The following is a 21980-nucleotide window of genomic DNA, read 5'->3' on the forward strand; positions in this document are numbered from 1 at the left end:
ATCCAATCATCGCATTTACATGCACTTGAGTAATCAGATAATGGGGAAACTCAGGGTCTACATGAGTCAGACGGTAATCAGATTTCTGCTTTACAACCAGCCAACAAACTCACAGAAGAAGACGAGACGTACACGTAACGTAAAACTAAAACTTCATGCTGCAGCTTTTTTTAAATGTCGCGCCACTTAACTGAAAATATGAACAAACATTACCTAGAATATGAAGAATATTTAAATCCTTCATTTCATCAAGCATGTATTTGGTTTCAGCGTCACTCCAAAAGTGTTTTGCTGCGTCTCGCGGCGACGCTGCTCACTTATTTCCGGTACCGCCGTCTGTTTTCGCACATGCTCAGACTGAGAAATCCGAAAGAAATCAGAGTAAGAGTTCACATTCACTGAGAAATCTGATTACTGAGCTAAAATTCAGCCTCTTTTTTCCAGATTCTTAATCAGATTTCTAGACCTTACTCCGATCTAAGAAATCAGTGTTCTGTTTACATGGCCATTAGAATAATCAGATAAATGCAGAAATCTGATTATGATCAGATTATTGAGTGACTGTAAATGCACTCAAGGGAAGTGTTTCTAATAAAGTGGCAGAAAATGTATGTGTAATATGTATATGATAAACAGAGAAGGATAGAAAAAAAGCTATTAGCAATCTTTCATAATGAGGCTTGAAGATTAATGAATAGCGCAGTGGAACTCAGCCGTCATACATTAATGACACGTCTGAAACTGCTGCGCTGTTGAATCTTTAGTCTCGTGTGAGTTAGAAGAGTGACTGAAACTCTCACATGCGCTGTAAACTGCTGAGCTAGTGCAGCTCCAGTCCTCGGAGACTTCCCAGGTGCAGATACTCAGAAATCACACTGCTGGAATCCCTGATGTCCAACACTTAAATTAGCAACAGATATCAGGCTAAGAAAATGTGCAGCACTGCCCCATTAAAAAGATCAGCAAAATCAAATGAGCATATTTTTTCTCCACTTAGCCCAAATGTAGTCGATCTGCCTGACATGTTTTGGTTTCCAAAGTTTGCTTCTTTTTTTTTATACTGAAGCTACGAGGCTAATGTGGCTAACAATGGAAATGTGGTCTAAACCACACCAGTTACAGAACGCTAAATCAAAAGTAACATCAATTACTTACACTATGTGGCCAGAAGTATGTGGACACCTGACCATCACACCTATATGAGCTTCCACTCTTCTGGGAAGCGTTCTACAAGATTTTGGAGAGTGTCTGTGTTCATTCAGTCAGTCATTCAGTGAGGTCAGGCACTGATGTTGGACGAGAGGGTCTGACTCACAATCTCCGTTCTAGTTCATCCCAAAGGTGTTCAGTGGGGTTGAGGGTCAGGGCTCTGTGAGGACCACTGGAATTCCTCCACACCAAACTGGTCACACCATGTCTTTATGGAGCTGCTTTGTGCACAGGGGCTCAATCATGCTGGAACAGGAAAGGCTCTTCCCCAAACTGCTGACACAAAGCTGGAAGGATATGATGTCTGTAAAATATCTTTGTGTACTGCAGCCAACATCACCCTTCACTGGAACTGAGAGCCCAAACCCTGAAAAACAGCCCCAGCTCATCATCCCTCCTCCACCAAACTTTACTGTTGGCACTGTGTATTCCAGTAGGTAACGTTCTCCTGGCATCCACCAAACCCAGATTCATCCATCAGACTGACAGATAGAGAAGCTGATTCATCACTCCACAGAACACGTTTTCACTGCTCCAGAGTCCAGTGGAGGCGCTTTACACCCCTCCAGCCGACACTTGGCATTGCGCATAGTGATCTTAGGCTTGTGTGCAGCTGCTCAGCCATGGGAACCCAATCCATGAAGCTCCCTCTGCACAGTTCTTGTGCTGATGTTGCTTCCAGAGGCAGCTTGGAACTGTAGTAAGTGATGCAACAGAGGATAGATGATCTTTGTGTGCAACACACTTCGGCACTATGAGTTTACGAGCTCTAATGTTTCGTTGCTGACATTTTGAGAAGTGTTCACAAACTCTTTTATGTCAAAACAGTGAGGAAAGTTTATTTTTCTGTGATATAAGAGACATAAACTAACAAGCTAAATAAGGTCAGGACTGATTTCAGGTTGGGAAGCACAGCCTGATGATTGGCAGGAATCCTCACACATACCAGGAGGCTTTCTGCAGAAGCCATCAGTTTCACCGCCTGAAATATTTATAAAGTTCTGCTGGCTCTGCAGTTCATTCTGATGGATGGGCTGAATGATTTGGCACTGAAAGCCGCAGGCCTCCCGTACAGAGTGAGCAGCGACCATTCGGATAACTTCAGTAGTGGTGGAGGTGACACACACTGCACAGAGCAAACAGTCATTATTACTGTACCCTCTCATCCATCCCTAATTAGCAATACAGGACACCATACACCACCCGGCCACTTTATCAGAAACTCCTCCCTTATAGCTCCACCTTGCTGGTGTACCACCACACAAAAAATGTCGGTTCAGCTTTGGTCCTGTGGTCAAAAACTGACCAGTGATGAATGAGGTAGAGCGGGCTGATGAACGGTACAGCAACAGGCAGACGGGTATGTTTTTAGGTGTTTCTAATAAAGTGGCCAGTGAGTGGAAGCACAAGTTAGGTGTTTCCAATAAAGTGGCCAGTGACTGGAAGTACAAGGTAGGTGTTTCTAATAAAGTGGCCAGTTAGTGGAAGGCCAATGTAGGTATTTCTAATAAAGTGACCAGTGAGTGGACACACAATGTAGGTAATAGTTTTAAATGAGAAATGGAAGAAAAGTGAATATGATGAAGGAGTCAGTGAGTGGAAGCACAAGGTAGGTGTTTCCACTATAGTGTCCAGTTAGTGGATGGACAAGGAAGGCGTTTCTGATAAAGTGGCCATTGAGGGGAAGCACAAGGTAGGTGTTTCTAATAAAGTGGCCAGTAAGTGGAAGCACACGGTGGGTGTTTCTAATAAAGTGGCCAGTTAGTGGAAGCACAAGGTAGGTGTTTCTAATAAAGTGGCCAGTGAGTAAAGCACAAGGCTGGTGTTTCCAGTATAGTGTCCAGTTAATGGAAGGACAAGGTAAGCGTTTCTGATAAAGTGGCCCTTGAGGGGAACACAAGTCTGGTGTTTCTAATAAAGTGGCCAGTAAGTGGACATACAAGGTTGGCGTTTCCAATAAAGTGACCAGTAAGCGGACGCACAAGGTGGGCGTTTCCAAAAAAGTGGCCAGTGAGTGGACGCACAAGGTGGGCGTTTCCGATGTAGTGGCCAGTGAGTGGACGCACAAGGTGGGCGTTTCCGATGAAGTGGCCAGTGAGTGGACGCACAAGGTGAGCGTTTCCAATAAAGTGGCCAGTGAGTGGAAGCACAAGGTAGGTGTTTCCAATAAAGTGGCCAGTGAGTATAAAGACCTTTTTTGTGCATACAGCAGTTTAACTGTTAACCTCGGTACTAAAACCCTTTTTTCTGATATTTTATTATTTTTCTGTCTTTTAACGCGTTTTTTATTCTGTGCTATTCGTTTCTACATCTGTTGCTTGCAAGTTTGAACCAACTAGCCAATCCCCGCGCAGGAGGCGGGGCTTTACTAGCCAATCGCAGCACGAGTGTGGGCGTGGCTTGGTGAAACATGGGTGTGGAAAAGACAGGCAGGGTCTTCCACGCGCCGCTCTCCATCGTTCTGTCTGCAGGGAATCTGACTGAAATGTAGGTTAAGCGCGCGCGTTGGGGATATTTTAGGCGCTTAAAGCGATCGAAGCGCGATGCAGAGCTGAGAGTCTCGTGGAGCTTTCTTGTCCTCGCGCGCAATGCACGCGGCCTGGCCATGAAACGCTGAGAGAGAGAGAGAGAGAGAGAGATGTATGGTTGCTGCTCGTGTTGGAGGCTCGTGCTGCAGTGAGTGAGTGAGGCGGAGGATGGCATGGAGTGACAGTGGGCAGCGCGAGGTCCAATCGGTGGCACCAGGGCATCTTCATACGCGCAGAGGGGTAAGTGGGCAAGTGCACGTGCATTCGGGTTGGGCGTCATCTAAATGGGTGCACGAGCGCGAGGCAGAGAGCGTGTTAGGGTTCTGTTGTTTATATTCCTGTGATGTTGTCTGGTCTGAAGCTCGCAGCCTTGTTTCAGCTCACACGACGTTTATTGACGTTCTTCGTTCTTGATGGTTCTTTAAATGGTTCATCATAAAGTTCAGAGTCTGACTGCTGAACTGTGAGGCCAACAGGTTTAACTGCAGTCCAGTCTTTTCTAGCGTCGTGCATGAGATTTACACACCATATTTCATATAACTTTGTATTGATTAACAGACAAATATATCGATATATTCCAAAAAATAGGTTGCATTTCATTAGATGTTTGAAAAGGGGTGCATTTTTGGACACAGGACGATTCTTCAGGGGTTCTTTGGTAAAGGGAACCATGAGTTCTATATAGAACCATTTCATGCTTAAACGGTTCTTTGCAGATTGATAGAGAATGTGTTGTATATGGTTCTATATAGCACCAAACAGGGTTCGGCTATTGTTACGATGTTAAGCTAGTAACAATAGCAGAACCGTTTTTGTACTGTGTAGAACCATTTTCAAAAAGTTCTATGTAGAACTCTAAATAGAACCATTCCTTTTGCTAAAGAACCACTGAAGAAGCATATTTTTAAGAGTGTAGCATGTGTTTGTTTATCCTCACCTGTCCACTTACACCTTTCTGCTCTCATCTGTCGATCCTTTCCTGTCCTTTCCTCACCTGCCCATTCCCATCTGCCTTATCCATCTGTCCTTCCTCACCTGCCCATTCTTACCTGTCTTATCTCATCTGTCTTTCCTCACCTGTCCACTCTCACCTGCCTTATCTCATCTGTCCTTCCTCACCTGTCCACTCTTACCTATTCCATCTCACCTGTCCACTTACACCTGTCTACTCTAATCTGTCCATCTCCATCTCATCATGCATGCCCACCTGTCCACTCTCACCTGTCCCTCTCCTTATGCATGCCCACCTGTCCACTCCTACTTGTCTGTTCTCACCACTGTATCTCCTCATGTATGCCCACCTATCCACTGCCACCTGTCCATTTCCTCATACACTCTCACCTGTGTGTTTCCTCATACACACCAACCTGTCCACACCCACATGTCCACTCTCACCTGTCCATCTCCTCATGCATGCCCACCTGTGCACACCCACCTGTCTATCTCCTCATGCAGTCTCACCTTTCTGTTCTCACCTGTCCACTCTCACCTGTGTATCTCCTTATGCAGGCCTACAAGTCCACTCTGACCTGTCCACTCCCACCTGTCCACTCTTACCTGTCGATCTCCTAATGCCAGCCCACCTGTCTATTTCCTCATGCAGTCTCAACTGTCCACTCTCACCTCTCCACTCTCATCTGTCCGTCTCCTTATGCCCACACCCATCTGTCCACTCCCACATGTCCACTCTCACCTGTCCATCTCCTCATGCATGCCCACCTGTGCACACCCACCTGTCTATCTCCTCACTCAATCTCAACTGTCCACTCTCACTTCTCCACTCTCACCTGTCCACTCTCACCTGTCCACTCTCACCTGTCGGTCAATCTAAAACTGAACTGACGGAGAGAAAGTGAGGTGAATTCGGGCTCTCGCTTGTTCCCTAACTCTCTCTCTCTTTCTGTTCTCTCTCTCTCTCTCTCTCTCTCTCGCGCTCTCTCTCTCTCGTGCTCTCTTTCTCTCTCTCTCTCTCTCTCTCTCTCTCTCTCTCTCTCTCTCTCTCTCTCTCTCCCTCTGTCTCTCTCTCTCTGTCTCTCTCTCTCTCTCTCTCTCTCTCTCTCTCTCTCTCAGTTTCAGTTCAGTAAGCTCTATTGTGGTGACCATATTTAGATACAGTATTGCCAGAGCATCATCAAAAGGCAGGATTAATAATTCGAAACATATAACGATTTAAGAAGTCCCAGTTTGTATGAAGAGAAAATAATAACTGTAGAATTCACAAAAATCAATAATTAATGATAATAATAGTAGATCAAGTAGTACTAAAGAACAGATAAACACGGTAGTTTGAGGTTACATAAGTTCATAAAGTTGTTTACAAACAGGGCTATCAGTTGTCTTCAGTATCTGTGTGTAGTGTTTCTGTGTGTGTGTGTGTGTGTGTGTGTGTGTGTGTGTTGTGTTTGGGTGGGTCACTCACTGTTCATATTGTGGCAGGCAGTTATATATTGTGCTGCAAAAGTGCTGCTCACTCTGTTCTCTCTCTCTCTCTCTGTCTCTCTCTCACTCTGTTCTCTCTCTCTCTGTCTCTCTCTCTCTCTCTTGCTCTCTGCTCTCTCTCTGTTCTCTCTCTATTTCTCTCTCTCTCTCTTGCTCTCTGTTCTCTCTCTCTCTGTCTCCCTCTCTCTGTTCTCTCTCTCTCTCTTATGCTCTCTGTTCTCTCTCTCTCTGTTCTCTCTCTCTCTGTTCTCTCTGTTCTCTCTCTCTCTGTTCTCTCTGTCTCTCTCTGTGTTCTCTGTTCTCTCTCTCTCTCTCTTTCTCTCTCTGTTCTTTCCCTCTCTCTCTCTCTGTTCTCTCTCTCCCTCTCTCTCTCTCTCTCTCTCTCTCTCTCTCTCTCTCTCTCTCTGTCTCTCAGGTGAGGACGTATCTATGTGTGTTGTCTCAGTTGGGGTGTCTGAGGTCAGACTGACTGCAGGAGGAGTTGTGGATGTTGATGAAAGTGTTCAGGTGAGCAGAGCTGATCTTATTCACTGTCCTGCTGCTGATGTCCGTCCGTCCGTCCGTCTGCACCACCGGCCGAACGGTTGGGGTCACGTTGACTTCTTTACAGTGTGGAGTTTCTCACTGTTGCTCTTCAGCTCAGTAATAAACACAGTATTAAAGGTTTAGTTGATCTCAGAGCAGCTCTGTGCTGATGATCTCTGTACGTTTATCATCACGATCATCACATGATCACGATCATCACAGCCCCGTCCTCGGTACGAAGAGCAGGTTCGTGTTGAACCTCTTTTGGTCCAAAGGTGGTTTGAACACCTGAAACGTTTGAGTGCTGACATCACAACAAGGGCAGAAAGTGGGCGTGGCCTTCAGCTTTATTCTCAGGCTAGAGCTTTCAGCATCTGTTCCTTCAGCTTTCTGACTTTTTTTGCAAAAAAACCAGCAAAATCTAAAAAGCTTTTAATGCAGTGTGTTTTTTTGTCTTAAATATTGGTAATATTTGATTTTTTTTAATGAAGTGAGGTAGTTAGTAAATTGTTGCCATGTGGCAACAATGAGCAATCATGGACAGCATCATAAAATCAAAATTTTCTCTAAAAACTTCTTTTTATTGAAAACAAGACTAAACATATAGAACCTATACTTAGTAAAATGTATAACCCAATATTCAGATAAATTACTATAATGTCAATAGTTATTTGATATGTATGAAAATAATATTTTAATAAGATACAGAAGTTATACATACCTGTAATAAAACACAGGAACATAATTTTCCTGATCAAAAACAAATTTCTTTCCTATTTGATTTCATTTAATTATTCTTATTCAATATGATTCATTTCATTTATTCATCATCAACATGTTTTTATTGACTAGAAATGCACACAGAAGCAGCCCAACATATAATCTGGGTGAGAATATTTCAATTCCTTCTGTTAAAACTGTAATTTCCAGTGGTGTCATTTAAAATCCAGATAATATGTTACAGTTACAAAACGTCTGAAATTACAAAATGTATATAAAAATAATGTTTTTTTTTTTCACTTTTAAATGTAATCAAAAGTAAACATGGTTTCAGAGGAGCTCAGTGCTGTTTCCATTACAGTCCAACAGGCTGAATGCACACATGCTTCCATATTCGCATATTGTTGCCATATGGCAACAAATTGATTTGACCATTTTACAAAAACTGTATCACATCTAAACTGGTTGTAATGATGAAAATCAAAAGGTAACTTACCCCAGATAGTATTTCAGTTTTTCTTGAAGGAATTTTGCCTAAATATTGAACAGGTCAACTCTGTGAGCCCTTGGGTCATGACCTTCTCAGTGTCAAGTGTCTATGGAAATAGGGAATGCAAACAAGACTTCTTGGTCATGTGATGTCATCAAGCATTTGCCCTTTCAGAGTAAAAGACCCTTTTTTCAGAGTAAAAGCCCCTTTTTTCACAATTAAACAGTAACACATGGCTGTTATACTGCTGCCTTTTAGTGAAACAGAGATAAAGTAATTGTTGCCATGTGGCAACACCACGTAACACCATGCAATAGAGGGATATTTACATGTGTGATATTATTTCTCTTTAAATCAGCAACATGTGTCTCTTTTACTGCAGCTGTTGTGGCTCCACGGCAGAATTCGATTTTTAGGCAATAATAAAATAATCAGTAAAATAAAGCTCTGCATTAATGGAATTAATGTACAACTGCTAATTCACCGACCTTCAACCCTGAAGATGAGGTGCGCAGACTACTGGTCACCCTAACAATGCAGACAATCTTGCCTAGATAGTAGCTAATGAAAGGGCAAAGGAATGCAAGATAATTACGAACATCGACAACTTAGAGATAAATTGACAAACTTGTTTATATTTATAATCACTCCAGCTGGTTTCCTCATACGTTTAATCTGAAACGAGAAACCGCAAGGCTAAAGTTGCTTCTCATTCGCCAAATTCTTGTTCGAATTTTCCCGTTCCACCTTAAATGGTGCGGCAGTTACATTCTGGCGCTTCAGGTACCATTTAAGGTGGAACAGAAAAATTCAAACAAGAAGCTGGAGAATGAGAAGCGACTTCAGCCTCGTAAAACAGTCGAATGTTGAGAGACGTTTTACAAAAAACTGTTCTACTTTTGTGGAAATGTTTCCTGCCAGAGATGCGAGAAAAGCGGCTGAGCTAAAGCTTAAAGCAGAGCAAAGTAAGTCTTTGTTTTCGTTTATGTCATATTTTTTAACCTATACTACTAGATTAGTACCTACTGAGACATATTTACAGCTGGTGGTAAAATAGACATAAAATTTTGCTGCTCCCAAGATGGTTTGATTTTTGTTGAAAGGACAAAATGGCTCTTCTTAATGTTTGGGTTGTGACCTCTGCTCTAAATGAAGCTGTTTAGGGTTTAAAGTAGTAAATTGCTGCAAACTAACAAATAAAACATAAAGATGTGAAACTTTTGGTGGGAGTTTTCCATTCTGTCCTGCTGCGAGTTTTTCTTCTAACGCTGTGGATTATTCGCTCTTTCTAGGAGACGATATTCAGTACAGAAGCTTCATATTATGTGGAGGATCTTTGAACATCTGTTTTATTGCTGCAGTTGAACCGAATTGCTGAAATTCCCCTTTGGGGGGAGTTTAAAAGCTTGATTTTTCAGAGAAATAAACAAGCCAAACTATAGGCAGCTAGGTTGGGGTCATGACAGAAACCATGGCAACGTATCTCTGGGATGTGATTTGGATGGACTGTCTCTGCACGGAGTTGATTAAGCAGAGATGCTGTTCGTTCATCTCTTTGCACAAAGGAGCAAAACCTGCCTGGTATGTAGATAAATAAATAAACATCCACTCAGCTGAACATTTAGACCACCTGACTGATGCTGTTCATAATCTTAAAGTGGAATTTACCAGATTTACAGTGGTGGTGATAGGAACCGGGGGTCGCCATGACTACAACACAGATATAGACATTTGATTTACTATCCAGAACCACCAGTGAACCTACACGAGTCTTCTGAGTTTATATGGAATGTTGATGATGGAAAATAGTGGAAAATCTGAAATAATACGTTTTCTTTGGGGACTATTTTGCCTCACAGCGCCCTGCATGTATCCCTCCACCATGAATGGAGTTTAAGTTCTCTAAACTATCATAAAACAGTGTCTCAGTCATCAGGCAGTGAATTCATAACCATTTCATGTAGTAACTTTCTGTGAGGGAGCTTTTAGAGGTGGACGTCTGGTTCCTATCACCACCACTGTGAACAGTTCTGACTCGGTAAGTTTATCTAGAACGGAGCGTTTCACACCAAACCACTCTGAACAGCTCTGTTTACATCTTAACCACTTAATTATGGAGAATATTTGAAAAATCAGTGGAATTACCCTTTAAAGACGAGGCAGTGGTGGGTGAATGTTTGGCTGGGGGGGCCGTAGGTCAGTAAATTATAGAATCTGATTGGTATGTGTGTTTTAGCTGATCAGAAACACCTTTAGTTTTGAGCAAATTTAGATGTTCGACAAACGGCCCCCAAGTTTCTTCAGAAGCTCTGCTTTGATTTTTTCTATTTTGATGGGTTTAATGATTCAGCCAGCATATAATTAGGAAGTTGCTAATTAGAGTTGGGTGGTGTAACGAGAGTAAGGCCTTAAATCCAGGCCGAGATCATCCAGTGGGTTTTATAGGCGTTTGCAGTGGTCAGAGCCACGACGAGCAATTATGAGAAAATTTAAGCAGCCATTTTGACTCACAGTGAGAACTTTACTAACAGAACAGAGGACAAAAATTAGCTTTGTCCTTTGGGTTATGGCTGATCTTAATCCCAATGCTCTACATGTCTTTCGTAAATGTTTACTTCGTTTCCACGTTTACATTCAGCCTAATAATCCATTAATAATCAGACTAATAGCTCATTTAGAATAGAATGCGTCCATGTAAACACCTCGATCGGAATAGTCTGAGGTGTTTAATCCTGTAAATAATCCGTTAAATAGAAGAATAATATCCGTGTAAACGCCTGTATCTGATTACGTTCCCTATCGGAAAGTTTAAGTCCGTTCTGATCATGTTCGTCACGTCATAGTGAGAGTTTATACCGTTCAACATGGCGGAGCAGAAACTGGTCTGCAGGACGTCCAGCTTATGTGTCTCAGAACACGACGTCTTCCTCTCGGCCTTCTTTAATAAGGACGTGTGAAGGACGTTTTCCTGAGTCTGACATCATTTTAAAGTAATTAAAAACACAAGCACTGCTCACTGCTGCTCATCTCACTCTGACTGGACTCACGTGATGCTGGTTGTCATGGTAACGTCTACACTAAGCGGTGCTCTACGCATGCGTATCGTTTTGGATCTGATTACTTGTAGTGAGCGTGTAAATGGAGATTTTCCATCAGATTGTTGAGTAGAGTGAGAATAACACCTCAGTCTTAATCTATATGGCAGAAATCTTGCATGTAAACACAGACACTGCTTAGCAACCATTTCAAGCTTTTTAGCACTGAGCTAGCGTTTCTTTGAACTTGCAGCTCCAAATATTCAAAATATGTCTGGTGGATCTGTAGAAGAGAGAGCTGATACCTCTACAGAGCAGAGGACGCCCACCAAGCCAAATATAAAATGTACCCAAGTTAAGAAAAAAGTTGCATCGTTTTTGTCGGCAGTGATCAGCGAACTGTCACCAGAGGTAAGATATAAATGAAAAAAGACATTTTTCACGCCCGCTGTGGCTGTGTGCTTTACGGTTTGGGTTTATACTGTACATCTTTATGTATATTATGTGTATTTTTTATGTACATTGCAGCTGTGCAGTTTAAATTGATGTTGTCTTCTTTTAGGTGAACATTGTAGGGTAGCTTTATAGTGAAATGCTGCATGAGTTGTTGTGTTTATGTTGACCTGTGGGCATAACCTTATTGTTTTGTCTTGATTGTGGTGCTGCGTAGGCTTCATATATCATAAAATATTCACTGACCACCCAGAAACGTTAGCCAAATAGAGACCGACCAAATATTTGTGCCCAACTGGTGAGCGGAGTAGAAAGTAGTTGTTGAGACCTGCACTTTCCGTTTGCCCTGGTTTGCTCTACATCGGCGCCAGCAGGTTCAGACCTGCCCTCTCTCTCTTTTGGCTCTCTTTAAATCGCTGCAACTCATTTGTGTTTTCTGGTTCAAATTGATACGGATCTACAACATTTTGGAAACAGACCTTCTCAACGTCCTCTGCATGCTCTGCCATCTTCCAAAATGGGTAAGAAAACGGTAAAAATAAACTGTAAACAGAAGCTGACGCTGGAGTTAGCCATGTTAAACGGCTGTAGCTACAGGCAGTAACAACAGAAGCACGTTAGCTCGCGCGCATTGATCTCAGTTGAGATGCGATTTTGAGAGGAAACACGGAACTAATCCTGGAGTAAAACCATCCATCCAGCCATCCATCATCTAAACCGCTTATCCTTCTGGGTCGCGGTGGGGTGCTGGAGCCTATCCCAGCTGTCATTGGGCGGAAGGCAGGATACACCCTGGACAGGTCGCCAGTCCATCGCAGGGCAGACAGACAGACATACACATTCACACCTAGGGGCAATTCAGCATGTCCAATCAGCCTGACTGCATGTTTTGGGACTGTGGGAGGAAACCGGAGTACCCGGAGGAAACCCACACAGACACGGGGAGAACATGCAAACTCCACAAACTACCCACTGCGCCACCGTGCCGCCCTGGAGTAAAACCTTATACTAAAAATATGTTTTAGGCCAAAACTTTATAACAGAACTATCACAGAACAACGTCTCAGGTCTCCAGCCATGCATTCATGACCATTTTGTGTAATAACTTAACGGGATGTCACTTTTAGAGCCATTCAATGCGTCAGACGTCTGGCTCGTGGTACCATAATGGTGAACAATTTTGACTCTGTAAATTTCTCTGGAAAAACTCATTTCACACCAAACCACTCTGAATGATTTTGTTCACATCTAAACCACTGAATGATTAAGTAATTTTACAAAATCGGTGGAGTTCCCCTTTAAGAGTATAAACAGAGTCAGCAGACAGAAGAGATGTTCCAATTTTCTCTGAAGCTTTACTGCAAAACCTTGGGGGTCTCTGACTTTTGCACAGCGCTGTGTGTGGCGGTGTTAAAGTGTGTGTAAAATGGCTTCTTCTGGTTCAATATCTCATCACGGTGAGTGCTAATGTGCTCCTGAGGCTGGCGTAGATGTGCCTGTTGCTCCTAAGACTCATTTTCTCATCAGGTTTTTATTACAGTGAACCAGTGAGTGAAATCAGACCCTGCGGAAACAACGTCCACGTTACGCAATTATAAGAGTCGAGTCGTAAAATATGAACTGAACTTGACAAGCAGAAAAAGGAACGAAAAGAAGAGAATTGAAATGATTGAGGAATGAAAATAGATTAAAATAACAAGCAAATAAAATAAACGACAACAGTAGTTTAGTAAAAATGTGGTTAAAAAGATGTTTCTTAAGAATGTGTCCTGAGCCTGACTGTCTGACTGTAATAGCAGTTTAGGAGTATTAAAGCAGAAGCTGCTCCACTGTGTCTGTAGTTCGTACTGGATGTTTGGAGGCCACAATCTGCTGATCTAAGGCCTGACGGACGTTCAGTGAGGTACACAGGTTAAACATATATGTCCAATATTTCGCTGCTTGTATCTCCATTTTTGTCATTTTTCAGTTTTTGACATAATTGGGAAGTGCCTGTTGTCCTTTATATTGAGTTCAAATTTCGTGATGAATGGGCTAAAAGAAACGGCCCAAAATGACCTGGAAAAAAGTCTGGTTCCATTGACTTACATTAAAAGTAAAGTAGGTTTTTTCCTTCTCCTGTAAAGTTACCATTTTGGAGATACGAGGTTTTCTTTTGACAACAGCAATTGATACTTACATATAGATACACTACCTATATCAGCATGTATGTTGAACTATGTGCCTAACCTTTTATGACATGGCCATATATCAGATTTTCATATTAATCAGTCAACCTTTATTTAAATTTGGAGTACGTTGAGGGAGACCCTCATTTACAGTGTAGCAGAGCCAATTCAGACAGCAGGGATGGAAAAAATTGGATTGTAACATATCAAATGCTAAAAAAGTAAAAAAGCTAATCAGATTAATATAATAACTTAATTAATAACGGATCAAATAAGGATAAAATAAATAAAAAACATAGTGAAATAAATGAAGGAATAGAAAATGTCAAAGAATTGTTTTCTCTAGTGAAGACAGCGCTGTCCCCTTCATCACAGTGTCCGTGTACGTGCTGCTGATTCCAGCTGACCTCTCACTAACCCATCTGCAGACGGAGAAAGTTGTGTCCACTAACAGCGGCTATCAGGTGGCTGACGGGCGGCACGGCTGCCACAGCGTTTAACCTCAGCAATCGATTTCACAGATGATTCTGTGAACTACTGACGCTCAAACAGTGGCCTTTAACACTGAGAGTCCAGAGGTTTGTCAGTGTCATATATTTTTAAAGATACTGTAAAATCAAAGGACCTACATTTATATATACTTAATTTTTCTCCACTGAGATTCCGTTGATGAGATCCGTGTAAATCATAGTGAAAATGAAAATTATTGGTGTAAAACTGTGAAAAAGCTGGCAATACATGTAAACAGTTCAAGTGCTCTTCGTATGAGGCACATCCAATCAGAGCATAGCTCGTTTACATATATCAGTCCTGAAGGCACAGTAACGAAAATAGTTTAATTCTAAGGGATAAAAATTAAAGAGAGGCTGGAAAGCAGTGATGTAAAACCTAATTGTGAAATATAATTGATATATAATTAATTTGGTATCTAAAACTATACACAAAAAGATAAAATGCAACAAAATGTAGGATATTGGCCCTTTAATCTTTTTTTTCAGTCCAGATATTTTGCCTTTATTCTCTTTTGACCGAAAACCAAAGTTTGTACACACTATATAGAACTGTGTGTTAGGAGCTTCACGAAATGAGAGACGGGGGCTGGTGTAAAGCGCCGCCACTGGAGCAGTGGAAACGTGTTCTCTGGAGTGATGAATCAGCTTCTCTATCCGTCAGTCTGATGGACGAGTCTGGGTTTGGAGAACGTTACCTGCCTGACTGCACTGTGCCAGCTGTAGAGTTTGGTGGAGGAGGGATGATGATATGGGGCTGTTTTTCAGGGGTTGGTCTAGAACCCTCAGTTCCAGTGAAGGGAAATCTTAAAGCTTCAGCACCAAGACATTCTGGACAATTGAACACTTCCAACTTTGTGAGAACAGTTTGGGGAAGAACCTTTTCTGTTCCAGCATGACTGAGCCCCAGTGACCAAAGCAGCTCCATAAAGGCCTGACTGGGTGAGTTTGGTGTGGGAGAACTTGACTGGCCCTCACAGAGCCCTGACCTCAACCCCACCCACACCTTTAGGATGAACTAGAACGGAGATTGTGAGCCAGGCCCTCTCGTCCAACAGAGACTCTGACCTCAGAGACTCTCCAACATCTTGTAGAAGCTTCCCAGAAGAGTGGAAGCTGTTGTAGCATCAAGGGGACCAACTCCATATTAATGCCTATGGATTTAGAATGGGATTCATATAAGCTCCTGTAGGTGTGATGTGTAGGCGTCCCAATACTTTTGTCCATGTTATATATATGCTGTAGCATCACTTTTCATTTTCTGCCTTTTTATGCTGCACTGTGTGGCCTTGATGTTAAATTCTTATGTAAAATGAGTGGCAGTGGTGTCACAGCTTTCGGTGGGGGGGTGGGGGGTGCAGTAGGGGGGTGTTGTAAGCCTCAGTGTAAATCTCTCAGTCTATCTCACACAAAGTGACACTGACTGGCTGCTCCTCTGGATTCACTCTCGTTAATAAAACATTGCTCATCTCTCTCATCTCAAATGTCAGCAGTGCTGGTGGGGTGTGGGGGGGATGGGGGCTTCAGCAGGGGAGAACAGGAAGGAAGCAGGTGAATGCCTTTATTCCTGTGTGGGGTTATTGTTTCTCTGTGTGGGGTTGGACGCTTTATTCAGTTCAGCTGAACTTAACTTTGTTATTTAGGCAGAGGTGTAAGAGCCGAGGGGCAAACAGACACCCCCTCAAAATACAGCACTGCGCAAAACCTGAGACCACCTGTCATTTACGTAACGCCCTGTCAAAACAGCCACTGAAAGCCACTAAAAGTTATTCGTTTTTCATAAAGTTTAGCAGAAAATTTCACAGAAGCCTCAACAGCTAAATCTAATCTCAGCTGTGTGAGTCAGTGAGTCACTCTTTACCTTCATTCCAGCTTCCATTCTTTTCAGGAGACTCACTTTCAGCTCCTCAAAGAATCTGCAGACACTCCTCCAAAGTTCTGTCTTAGAAGCTGGTTGATCATTTTCTGAAGTAATCAAACACATTCAGTGGTGTTGAGGTCTGGACTCTGGGGTGGTCAGTCCATTGTTCAGCCACTTTGTTTGATGTGTCCGTCTCCTTTTCTCAGTGAGGTTCTTCTTGATCAGCTACACATCCTTTCAGACCCATAACGCTGTAACTCTGTAAAAGATGCACGATTATATAGTGCAACAATTCAAGAGTAACGTTTCTCAACATGAAATAGCAAAGAACGTTTGCTTTTCATCATCTACAGTACATAATAACATTAAAAGATTCAGAGAATCTGGAGAAATCTCTGTATGTAAGGGACGAGGCTGAAAACCAGTATTTGCTGGCTGTGATCTTTGGGCCCTCAGGCAGCACTGCATTAAAAACAGACATGATTCTGTAGAGGAAATCACTGCATGGGTCGCTCGAAAACACTGTCTGTGAAAACAGTTCATCACTGCATCCACAAATGGAAACGCTGCCACCTTCTCTGGGCCCTGAGCTCATTTAAAATGGACTGAGGGGAAGTGGAAAAGTGTCCTGTGGTCCGACGAATCAACATTTGAAATTCTTTTTGGAAATCATGGACGCTGTGTCCTCCGGGCTAAAAACCACTCAGCTTGTTATCAGTGCACAGTTCAAAAGCCAGTATTCATGATGGTATAGGGGGGCATTAGTGCACGTGGCATGGGTGACGTGCACATCTGTGAAGGCACCATTAATGCTGAACGATATATACATGTTTTGGCAACATATGCTGCCATCCAGACGACGTCTTTTTCAGGGAAGGCCTTGATTATTTCAGCAAGACGATGCCAAACCACATTCTGCATGTATTACAACAGCAAGGCTCTGTATTAAAAGACTCTGGGCGTTAAATTGGCCTCCCTGCAGTCCAGACCTGTCACCACTGAAAACATTTGGCACATTATAAAATGAAAAATATGACTAAGGAGACTCTGAACTGATGAGCAGCTGAAATCCTGTATCAAACAAGAACTGGAAAACATTTCACTTTCAGAACTACAGCAGTGTCTCCTCAGTTCCCAAACACAGAGTGTTGTTAAAGAAGAGGTAATGAAACACAGTGGTAAACAGGCCCCCGTCCCAACTTTTTTGGAACGTGTTGTTGGCATCAAATTAAAACATATTGCATATATTTTTCAAAAATCAATAAAATTTCTCAGTTTCAACATTTGATATGTTGTCTTTGTAGTATTTTCCTTTAAAATATGGTTAAATGATTTGCATATCATTACATTCTATTTTTATTTACATTCAGCGTCCCAACTTTTTTGGAAATGGGGTGGTATTTAACAAATACATTTTGGTCATTTTCATACAATGCAAAAATATATTTGATAAATATATTTGGAATTTTTTTTTTCATATGAGATATATTAACAAAATATCATGTTGATTCATAAGGGCTGGATAATATGACGATATTTATCAGTATCATGATAAGTTATGTTACAATAAGCTTTTCTGAGCATATTATGGATTATTATTTCTGTTTAATTGGATTGGCAGTGTGGTGTGTGATATGTTGCATACAAACCATTTGTACTGTGGTTTTTTGTCTGTTCAAAACGAAATATGGTGACATATGGTGTACTGTGAAAACTGTTTTAGCTGTCGCAGTGTCATTTTGCTGTCATATCGCCCACCTCTGTGATGTATTTTTCTCTCTGTATTAGATTTTGGGAGGAAGAGGATGAAGAGGAACGATTCTAGGGTTACAGAAAGGAATATTTTTAACAGGAGCTGGTTTCTCATATATTCCCACTGCCAGTGAAACAGAAAAGTGGACTCTGTTGGGTTGTTGTAAATTTCTGTCCAGTTATCTGCATATTGTGGGTGTCTGTGTCTTGCATAACAGGTTTTTTGTTCTGTTTTAAAGCAGTGCCGAGTCTTGGTCAGTTTTCTAATGTCTGCCGAAGCTTCAGAAAAAGCCGCAGCGCTGAGCTCCCACACCAAACTGAATAATGCAGATTTCTCCGCCGCTCTCGCAGTCCGTCCTTCACTCTCTCACACTCACGTTTTACAGCAGACTGAACATTTAAGGGCTCATATCATGGAAAACTGAGTTTTCTTTATTTTCTTTGTTTTCTTATGATAAAAAGGTTTGCTGCAGTAACGATGTGCACCGATCAGGCATAACATTATGACCACCTCCTTGTTTCTACGCTCATTGTCCATTTTATCAGCTCCACTTACTATATAGGTGCACTTTGTAGTTCTACAGTTACAGACTGTAGTCCATCTGTTTCTCTGATACTTTGTTAGCCCCCTTTTACCCTGTTCTTCAGTGGTCAGGACCCCCATGGACCCTCACAGAGCAGGTACTATTTGGGTGGTGGATCATTCTCAGCACTGCAGTAACACTGACGTGGTGGTGTGTTAGTGTGAGTTGTGCTGGTCTGAGTGGATCAGACACACTGCTCCATCACTACTTTCCAAAAGAATGAATTATGACTGTTTTTGGTTCGTAAAACCCCACAAACATCATCACATTCAGCTTTGTAGCGGAGATTAGAGCGTTTAATACCGTCAGGTTTGTGGTTGTTTTTCTGCTGTTAGATGAGAGGTTGACTGTGAATCAGAGTGTCATATGAAAATAAACAGTTTTAATACACATGAAGGGGCGGGGGGCAACACGAGCCTCATGAATATTAATAACGCTGCTGGCGGCGCTCCAGAGGCCGCGAGGAAGCATTCTGAGGTTCTACAGGAACTCTGAGTCAGTGTTGGGCTCTCAGAGTGGAGATGTTTTTCACTCAAATTAAATAGAAATTATTAGAAATAAAATGATGATTTTTATTCGGTAAGAATATTAACTAGATTTCCATTTCCGGAAAGAAACAAAGTGCAAGGCAAGAAAATATCATAATTTAATACTTGTAAGGAGTGAGTCACAGAATTCAGAAAGGAAGAAAAAAGTCAGAAGAAAAAGAATAAGGAAGGAAGAGAAGAAAGGAAAAAGAAGGAAGAAAGAGATGATAAACAGAAGCAAAATAAAGGAAAGATTAAGAAAGCAAAAAGAAGAAATAGAGAGAAAGGCCGAAAGAAAGAAAGAAAAAAGAATTCACAAAAAAGAAATAAATACAGAAAGTAAAAGGAAAAAAGAAATGCAGAAAGAGGGGAAGAAAGAAAGGCACATAAAAGAAATGAAGGAATGGTGGAAGAAAGTAAGGAACAAAACAGAAATAAAGACAGAAAGTAAAGAGAAGGAAAAAAGGAAGAAAGAAATAAAGGCAGAAATAAATAAGGAAGAAAAAATAAACAGAAAAAAAAGAAAAAGACAGAACGGAACAAATAAAAAGAAAAGATTAAGGAAGTAAAAAGAAAGATTAGGTTCGGGGCTTCTGTGTAATTTTCTGTTTTTTTTTCCTGAAGATGAAAAATGAGTCATTTGTACTTTAATGATCGTTTTGACTGGAAATTTAATAACTGAAGGGGGCTCTGACTTTTGCACAGACTTTTATATAACATACAAACTTCGATTTGCACTACATTTTCATATTTTCTTGTCCTCCACACCACACTGTGAAACTACGCCTCATTTGTCTTTATTCCTTCCTTTTTCTTCTTTTCTGCCTTTCTTTCTGGCTTTTTTCTCTTGTGGGCGGGGCTGTTTGTGATTGGCTGTTTTGGGCTTTGGGTTTTTTACATCACAACATAATTCACTTTTTCTTCTGTATAATAGAATATCTGTAGGATATTATTATTATTATTATTATTATTATTATTATTATTATTATTGTTATTATTGTTGTTGTTCATGTTTGTTTTCCTGCGTTCAGGGCTGTTTGCGACTGGATGTTTGTGAACGTCCACAATTCTATAATATCCATATCCAGAATGAGTTTTCCTGCCGGTAGCGCTCGGCCTCTATAATCAGGGGAATATTTATCATATTATCAGACTGTTTTTCAGCTGCGGCTCTCAGACTGAACTCTGGGTGAATTGTGAAGAATGAGAGCTGGAAATGCAGCTATTAGTGAGTTTCGGGAGCAATTTTCTCTCAAAGAATCTCTCCTGTGTGACCATCTGTATGCATGAGATGAGATATCGAATAAGTGTGTGTGTGTGTGTGTGTGTGTGTGTGTGTGTGTGTGTGTTGGGTTCCGTTTCAGAACGCACCGTGCAGGAAAAAGCTCTGAGCTACTGGATGTTCAGGGAACATCCATTAACGTCCATTAGCATTCCTGTGATTTTGGCTAAATAATTTCAAAGAAAAAGTCTGAAGATTTAAGTTTGGTTCACATTTTGATGTCAAAAAGAAACAAAAACATGCCAAAAAATAAAATCTTACACAGTAATGAAGAGCTATGATTCAGATATAATTCATATTCATTTACCCTGTGCTTCTGCTACCCTCAGTGATGACTGTGACTTCTAAGGGTCAAACAGGAAATGAGTGATCTTTAGTTTCTGAAAAAAATCTCTGAGAGCTTTTCGCTCAGGTAATTGTAAATCTTGGAAGGCCGTCCATCAGACGGTCTATTTCCTGTTTCGTTTAACCCAGATTAGAGGCAGCATGGAGGATAAAGCCGGAAAAGTCCGATGCTCCGGCCGGCGTGTGGCTCCACTAGCCGTGTGAGGGGGGATTACAGCGGGCGCTCCGTCATCCAGACCTGCGGGGCTTTAGTGGCGTTTTTAGTGGACCGGGAGCAGGTCCATTTCCGCAGGATTTTCCCTCTCTGATCCCTCTCTCACTTCCACGCTGATCCCACAGGATGAAGCAATGTTCCTGAGGAGTAATCTGTTTAAAGCAAGATCAATACATGTATCCCCGTCTGCAATGCAGAGCTAAAGCTGTTAAAGCAGTAGTTTAAGGCCCAGTTTAAATCCCATTTCTTCTTTTTACCCCTACCCCTTGTTTTCGAGTGTTGCCCCTTGGAACTGAGTTACAGGGTAGTGGTTGAATCTTCCCTCTGAAATGGGACCCTCAAATAAAAAGAGCAGCACTTCATTAACAGCTACCAGCGCTGCTCTGTAGGCGACCCTGCCAGTCTGCAGTGACAGCAGAGGAGGGTAAAGTTCAGCTCCTCACTGCTGGGCTTTAGTTACATTTAGGGCATCATATGCCTTCAAAGAGGGGGGCAATTATTTATTATCACCCACCCCTAATTCTTCAGTGATATGAAGCTGAAGTCAGATATTCTCCAGCTTCTCGTTCTAATTTTCCCGTTCCATCTTAAATGGAGTAGCAGTAACATTGTGGCTCTTCAGAACTGCTGCACCATTTAAGGTGGAACGGGACATTTAGCTAGCTAGCTACCGAGACATCAGCATACAGTTGGCGATATTTTATGCTTTTTTGAAGAAAAGGACCATAATACACTGAAATGGCATTAACTAAGATAATACGATAGTTATCATAATTTGTAACAGAGAAAATTCTCACATTTGTGGGTTTCTTTGGTTTCTTGTGCTCCAGCTTGTTTTTCATTTTTTCTCATAACACTCTGAAAAACCGCCGTTTGGTGGGTCATGTAGCGCCAACACTTCACCCTCCCCCTTTATCTCAACAAGAATCGGGACACCCTACCCCTAGACATGAATGCACAAAACGGAGGGCTAAGGGCTGAGTGGTGAAATAGAATTGGGCCAGCTAGCTCTCTCAACCTGTTAGCGGGTTGAGGTCGTGGTTTGTTTACGTTTTGTCTTGACGGGCAGACTTGGCATTTCCAGTGTCGACATCATGAAGGATTTGCTTGACAATACTTTGTTTCTGGGCAGCAGAGCTAGATTAGCTCTGTTTTTCTTTTCTTGTTAATCAGTTTTTGTGTCATAATTGTCTCAAAATCCAATAATAAAAAATAAACAGTTGGTATAATCAGTGGTATAATGGTGATACACTGTGAGATATTGGCACTGCCGTGCTGCTCTTATGAAGCATCGAAAGCTGTTTGGCTGCTAATGGCGCCCCCTGTGGAGAATCTGTAG

General features: G+C 41.8%; 1 protein-coding gene across 1 annotated transcript in view; it reads left to right on the forward strand.

The window, feature by feature from the left end:
- Positions 1-3663: 3663 nt before the first annotated feature.
- The window catches only part of bean1 (brain expressed, associated with NEDD4, 1), a 53982-nt gene continuing 35665 nt past the window's right edge, over positions 3664-21980 (forward strand). The window contains exons 1-2 of the mRNA XM_036561273.1: positions 3664-3977; positions 6592-6683. The gene's annotated coding sequence lies outside the window, so the exon portion shown is untranslated. The remainder of the gene's footprint in view (positions 3978-6591; positions 6684-21980) is intronic.

This window comes from Colossoma macropomum, unplaced genomic scaffold, assembly GCF_904425465.1.
Source record: "Colossoma macropomum unplaced genomic scaffold, Colossoma_macropomum, whole genome shotgun sequence".
In the NCBI taxonomy this organism is placed as follows: Eukaryota; Metazoa; Chordata; class Actinopteri; order Characiformes; family Serrasalmidae; genus Colossoma; species Colossoma macropomum.